Here is a 7,675-nt window from a genome sequence, read left to right as displayed (position 1 = left end):
GTCTTTGGCATGCTCTCTCTGTCGTGTATTGTCGTTTCGAATTGATTCCGAAACCGGGGCCATAGCTTCCTCGTTCCGTCAAACTTGATCATTTCGAGCCTTGGCAGCTTCACTATGTCACTTGGTTCCGTGCGGTTAGTACCTTGCATGTCAATATTGACATTATTTTCTTGAGCACGATGGGCTGTGCGAGAACTCAGCTCGGATTCCTCGAGTTTCAAATCAATCTTGGATAACGTCTCTACTATCTTCATTTCATATTCGAGCACTCTTTCAAACTCGGCTTCGGCATTTTCTACTGTCAAAACTTGCTCTATTTGGCTGTCCACTTGCTTTAGAGCCTCCGAGATTCTTGTCACTTGGTTGCGTAGCGTTACCAACGCGCTCCGATCTACCTGTGTCACAAGCTTCTGATCAACCTCATTAACAAGGGTGGTAGCCTGCCCTCGCAGCGCTTTGCGCTTCTTCATGAGTATGTCTCTGTTCATGTTTCTACGGAATACCGCGCTGAGGACTCGCCTGTTCTCGTGATTCTGCGATGCTTCTCCACGGCCTTGATCCTTCCAGCGACGCTTGTCCGATCAACGTTAAATTCCGGCCAGCCCGTTGACGCTGAGGAGGCTGGCAGCGTCGATGGCGTAGTCTTCCTCGAATCCTGGTCACGGCACCATTGAGACGAAGGAATCGCAGAGGCCGTGGGGACGTTGCGACGAACACATATTTATTCTAGAAAAGCATGATGATGACTAGAACAGGAACGTGCCTGTGGTGACTTCTTCTTCACTTCTTCTTCTTCGCTTCTTCTTCTTCTTGGTTTTCTACATCTTCCCGCCCGCGAGATTCAATTGTAGTATCCCTCCATGGAGTACAAAAGCTGTACCGGTCTCCTGATTAACTGCCGGTCAGGTGTCTTCAGCAAACATGCCCTGACTAGGCCGTCTCTGCCTGGAAATATCTTCTCAACTTTAGTTTTCTACACCCTCGGTGTGGTTGCCCCGTGGCGTACGCCATTGCTTTCCGGAATGGCATCCCTCGGCACACACACGCTTTCTGCCTGGGCTAGCTTCCCTTCGAGCACCTCCCGCTGTTGCCTTTCGTCTTTCAGCTCCTCCACTAACCCGTCAACCTGTACCTTCAGTTGCTCCTTCTCCTGCTCTATACGGTCGAGGCGCGACTCCATTACACACATTCTACTCATGAAGTCCAGCTGTCTTGAACCTTGTATCCTCGAGTGGATACTCCCGTTTGCACGTCATGCACGCAACGCCCGGCTTCTTCTTCGCCGGCATGTTTTGGAACTACCTGACTGCCGTCCACGAAGTTATTACTGCCGCTTTCTCCCGCACGTGCTACGCTCGAAAAGAAACGACAAACACCGTGCGATGCTTGCCTACAGCATCTTCCTTTGTTGGTGCACTGTCAAAAAGGTGCTTAAACACACTACTAACACTAAACGTTACTTCTATTTGCTCTACAGCATTACTTCCCGATGTACGATGTTCGGAGTAACACTATGTTTGTTCAGACCTCGAGGGATATTTCGGTACATTTTCCACAGCCATATCTTCCCGATATTCGGATATGCGTTATAAGAAAAGAGCACTCAAGAGGAGGAGGAGAAATTTTTCGTACAATAAAATCGAGCTGGTTACTGGGCCAGGTCCTCAGTCCAGGACAAGAGAGTAAAAGAAATTTTCTTCAATTCATAGATCACCATCTAGAGTATAATAGGATTTATTCTTTGCGCCTGGAAGGGTTGGAATGCAATAAAGAGCTACTTGGAATTATTCTTCTGTTTCGATTCTTGTAATATATGCAGATATACTATTTATTGCGTTAGCGAGTATATCATGCCTTCAACACTGTAATCATGTCATCATTGTTCGGGTTGAGAGTGAGTTCTTTATGATAACGATATGATTACGATAGAAATTCGGAGCACAAAAGCCGCCTTTGACTACTGTGGACAACGTTGTTTAGGGCGCGATTGCGGTGGCGTTGCACAAACCTTCTCATTCTATTTGCATGTGCATAAACAAAGCACGCTGCGGATATGCACCTTCTTGCACGCAGCCGTAATGAAAGCCCATTTGTGAAGAAGCAATGTATGCCATACAACAAGAAGGAAAATATCTACACGATCTTTGTGAGCCTCCCAAACATCCCAAAACTCCCTCATCAGACGTTTGTGACGGCGCAGAAAAATTTATGCGTTTGGCAGAAAAAAAAGCAAGAACCATTAATCTGACACAAGACAACATCAACAAAAAAAATAGAAGAAAGCCGCTTTATTTCCTGCTGTACAATGCGCCTGTTGGGGCCGCTGCTTGGTACGTAGTATTAGACTGTTGAGTCTTCATAAGAGCATCTAAAAAATACTGCAGGGAAGCCTACGCATTTTGAATACTTATCGAGAAGCTCTGATCGCTGACCCTCGCGAATAAGCTAGAAAGGACGAGTTACACACGATCTTGTGACCGTTGCTCTGAAGAAAGTTGTTCTCTATCTCCTCGTGTGTTGCAAACTTTGTTGGGGATACAGCTACAAATTATTAAGATGCGTCAGAAGCTGGCAAAATAACTCAATCACTAGAAATACGCTTTTTAATGCACTACAGCAACAAAGCGGGCGATTTCTAGCACAGACACTGCTGCTCCTCACAAGCGGAGTGTAGCAGACGGTAGCGGCGTGAGTCCCTAAGCTGACGTCAGAGCCAGGGGGCGCCACTCAAACATCCACCTGCTTACTACGCGGGTCATTCTCCCGGCCTCATCAACAATTGCCTTTCGGGGAACAACTTGTACGGCCGACTTCTGGGACCAGTACTGGCGCCGTTGCTGTCTGCTCCCTTGGGGTACCCTTTTCCTCTCTCTTTTTGAAGGACGCGGGGTTCCCCTTCTTTCCCTCGTCGGGGGAAACTGTCGGCGAACGCATGTTTTGAAAATAAACAGTATTGTTTTGAAACAGCAAACCAGCTCTGCGTCTGCATTCTCGCCTCCTTCGGGAGCCGACATTCTGGGCTGCTACAAACACATAAAAATAGTTTAAAATAGGTTTAGTCGTTTAAAATGTGTTTATAAAACCAGTTGCACAGAAGTCAACCCAACGCCCGCCTGCAACAAAAGGTGCGTTAGAATAAAACGGACGCAAAACGGACGTAAAACGGACGTTTTCATAACGGACAAACTCGAGAATACCGCCCCTGGTGTAATTACTCTGATAATGCAAAACATTTGAAAGTTGTAGCGTGCACGTTACACCCCTATCAGATCTGACACTTTTACCTTCACATTTTGCAAAATCGTCCTTGGGCCTATTTTCAGCGCCTGAAAAAGCATCACTTCACAGGGGTTTCTCTGAATAGGGCTGTCTGCTTATTTGTACAGCAAAAGTATGGCTCATGGTAGTAGTGTGCGGATGTTTCCTTTGCGATGTTCATTTTCTTTTTGTTGTTGTTGTTTTTTTGGTTCATAACTGTTCAAAGGTGATACCAAATCTTGTGACTGAAGATTGGGGAGCAACATCACAGGAGTGTTGAAGTTCCTGACCCCATCTGGACGCACAGCGGACATTCATGCTGAAGTGTCCTCTATCCAGATAAGTCGACTATAACCTACAACCTCGGTATCAGACTTATTGCGCCGACTTTTTTAAAAATATCACTATGCAGGCTACTGCTAACCGGTAGTGGTGTAATTAGTGTTGAAATCATGGCCGCGATGCGATGATGATGATGGTTAGTGTTTAATGGCGCAAGGCCAACGAGGGCAAAGAGCGCCAGAGAAGAGGTTATTTAATGAAGAGAAGTGATTACCACACAAGGGTAGGTATAAAAAACGTGTAAACCGAACATAGTAAAATCAATTAAAGATAATGGGGATGGCTGGTGTATAGGGCCAGATTTGATTATGCGTGATAGGAAATGAGGTTTCAAAACTTGACGTCTGACAAATATCAAACACACGTTTCACGGAAACCATGGCATCGTCACCTAGAAACAACGATGGATGTAGGGGAATATGTTGTCTGTAGAGTTCTCTGAACTATTTGTGTCATGTTGTGTGAAGTGTCTTGCATGTGATTAGTGTGTGCACTACGGATAGGGCCTCTCCGCACCTGGTGCACTGGGGTCTAGAAGATCCCGTCAGCAGATACGAGTGCGTTGCATGGGTGTGCCCTATCTGCAGCCTACCCAAGGCGACTTCCATGTGTCTGTTGTGTGAGTCAAATGTGTACCGTCCCAACTGCGGCTTTACTACATGTAGTTTGTTGTCTGTCTGTTCATTCCAGTGTGTTTGCCATGTTCGGCTCAAGTGTTGTCTTATGTGTGGCTTGACGTCTGTATAGGGTATCGTTCAGTGTTGTACACGTTCCATTAAAATAGGAACGAAAGCTCCTTCCTCGTTCCTGCCCAATTTTGAAACTAGCTCCCGTTACAAGTTCCTTTATTTGGAAAGGAACGCGTTCCAGTTCCACTTCGAAAATTGGAACGTGTCGTTACAATAACGTTACAATTAGGTTTTTATGTTAATATATAGTGTCGGACAATCCTGGGGCGAAATGAGGTGAGAACTTTAAAACACACATCGAACTACGTATATTATACGAATAATAACACCGCCGGCAGCAGAGTATCTCCACATAAAAGTAATAAAAAAACATTTCCTAGGCGAATTTTTTCACGGAGCACCGGACAAACTCCAGACGGCTGTAGGACATTTCGGTTCAGGATGTTTCGATGCGGAAATTTCGGTGTACGGACATATCGGTGTGCGTGCGTTTCGGTGCATGGACATTTCGCTGCGCAAACTTTTCGGCGACCAAATTATCCCGGGCTTGCCTGTTTGCGATAGCCGGAATATTTTTATTTCCGCCTAACGTGGGTTATGGACAACAATCTGGAGCAGTGAATTTATTTTGTTGTTTTTTTTAAGAAATTCTACATTTTTTATACAATTCTACAACTCTATATTTTTACAAATTCTGCAAACTCTACCATTCTATATTTTTGTTTGATATCTATTCCTGGGGCCCCTGTTATGCAGCCGATTGAATTCTTTAGCCCATGTTTTTTTTTTCATTTACGACAGGTTGTTAATTTATATTCGCCCTTTTTTACCTAAGACAATTAACCGGTGTTTATGATGGCCCGACGCCATTTTGTGTTTTTTTTTAATTACACAACCTGAAATTACATAAATTACATGCACACCCTCAACATCGAAAACGTAACAAACATTAGCTAGCCTCCCAAAATGCAGAAAACCTTATGAAGGGTATCGCGTAGGCTGGGCTGCGTTGCTAAAATTATTTTTGCGAACACTTGTCTAGGATATCGTCGTGGAGGAAGAACGGGCCTTTTTGAAAACAGCCATAGCTTCTAATGCCCTAAATGTTGATTAAGCGCGTAGGGATTCTGCATACAAATTGCACCCATCCTGTTCGGAAAAACCAACCTTCGTTGTATGTTTACATGCCTACATTCACCACATTTTAGTTCCTTGTCCAAGCGCCCCCCCCCCCTCCCCACCTGCACGCTTAAATCTCTACCAGATTCAATTACCAAGAAATGGGGTAGTTATCCGGTTTTCGGATTGTCATGGTCGGAAGGGGTGGATAGGATACTTCGGTGCGGCCCCTTTTAGGAGGCCGATCATTGGGTTTGAGAAATTTAGAAAAACCCATGCAGCATGTATAAAATCAGGGGACGGGGGTACTTCCTTCGCTCTGGTTACACTGATACCGAGAGAGGTGCTGGAGCTCCCTGCCTGGTAAACAGACAGGGAGCCCATCCGCCGGAGCTTGACACCTCGGCTCCGACGGCCACCGTTTGTGGATTCTGCCCTTCACCTTAAAACTCGTAGCCACGGTAGGTTACAGCAAGAGTATGGGGGCTCGGGGTCCGCGGTATCGCCAGTACGGTCACCAAGACTGCTCAAGGTGCCCCGTGCGGGGGGCCGCGATGCGAGGAGTCAGTTGATTTTGCCCAACGGGGCCAATCGCTACCACTCACTGACTAGCCAGTGTCACTGTTAATTATTGATAGTGGCGCTATCTAGTGAGTGAGCGAAAGCGGTTCGGCCGTTTGGGTACAAGTCAAGACACCATGCTTCCATCCAGTACAGCAATCCTGGCTGGCGTCGTTTCGCAACTGTAAGTCTGTCTTGATTTTACCCAAGCGGACAAACCCCTTCCGCTCACTGCCTAGGTATACCCGGTGACAACTTACGAACGCCACCGGAAGTTGCCGCTGTGCCTTATCACCGCAGCCGGATGTTTCTCCGCGCGGCCCAAGTAGGCCGTTACTGGGATTATTTTGAACATGGCGTGAGCCGCTCCCGTGATTTTTTGGACTTAATATGCTTATAAACGACTCCAGTGACTACAAACAAACTGCGTGAGACAAGGAAGACGATATCACGCATTCATAGCAAACCCCTTTCAAAACGCGCGCGCACTGACGTACCGGGTCCGGCGCTTTGGCGGAGTGATACACTACATGAGGTGGTGCCGTTCTTGAGTTGTAACAGAGTATAGCGTCACTATCAATAATTGACAGCGACTCTGGCTTGTCAGTGAGCGGTAGCGGTTGGCGCCGTTGGGTAAAATCAACTATGACTGCTCCTGTGGCGTGCATGATGCAACACTAATTAGACCGTTGCCCTGCTACACTGCTTGAATATTAGCTGAACGTCATCCAAGACTGCGGGGAAAATTTCTGAGCCACATAATTTCTGTTCTTGTTATATACTCGTCCTATACTTCGTAAGAATTGACCGCACGCTGTTTCTTCCCGTGTTTTGTTTTTCTTGCACAATATGAAACCGCGCGCAAAGCGCTACTTCTTGTTAATTCTTTCTGCTGAATTTTTTCTGTTGAAACGGGTTGAATATTTTGGGAGTGTTTATTCTTTCTGGTGTACGCGCGCTGTCGTACGCGTGGAAAGCCATTAAACGAATTAGCAATTGATTAGCAGCTGTGGAAACTTTTTCGTATACGAAACAGGAGTTGGTGCGCGTTCAGTGGACGCCGGCCGTGTGCGGGCTATCCCCAGCCTAGCCGAGTAGTAGTTTCGCCGCAAAAACACTTATTTGATCACATCTTAGAGCTCACAGAAGGTGTGCACGTGCCCAATTGAAATCGGCAAAGGCTGACCAAAACGGACCGAGAAAACGACAAAGTAACAACAATGCCAGGCCGAGCAAACAAGTATACAGCGGGGAAATGAGGATTAAAAGCAGCGCCTGCCGGTTCAGGGGCATCGGAGAGAACTACAAGAACTTGTAAAACAAGCAATAACAAATTCGGCATGCATAATCGGCTCGCCTGGGCGGTCGCTATCTATATTCGCCGCGAGCTCGACATGTACGTGGTGACAGCGTCGCGCTTCTAGTGTGGATGCTCCGCTGAGCGCCCCGGATGAATGCATACTGTGGGCACGCTTCATGCCTTTCTTTAATTCCGGAAGTTTCCTATTCAGCGTAAGGGATAAATGAAATGTACAGATACACTCCGGATTCCCGAAGGAATCGGAGCAGGGGGCCATGATGTGGTCCTTGTATCCACGCCATGAAATCTGGCGGACGTCCGGGGCGCGGGCCGCAGGTGGCGATGTGCACAGCGCGTAGGCTTCGCAGAGCAGGGCAACTCCACACCAGGTGCTCTGCTGTAGCCT

General features: G+C 46.9%; 1 pseudogene; it reads right to left on the bottom strand.

The window, feature by feature from the left end:
* Nucleotides 1-587: 587 nt before the first annotated feature.
* Nucleotides 588-7,675, bottom strand: part of LOC144149756 (uncharacterized) — a 53,049-nt pseudogene continuing 45,961 nt past the window's right edge.

Source organism: Haemaphysalis longicornis, unplaced genomic scaffold (assembly GCF_048455015.1).
Source record: "Haemaphysalis longicornis isolate Haplotype H1 unplaced genomic scaffold, Haemaphysalis longicornis Haplotype H1 scaffold_8, whole genome shotgun sequence".
NCBI lineage: Eukaryota > Metazoa > Arthropoda > Arachnida > Ixodida > Ixodidae > Haemaphysalis > Haemaphysalis longicornis.
Note: the sequence above shows the minus strand (reverse complement) of the source record. Positions and strands in the feature narration are given on the sequence as shown.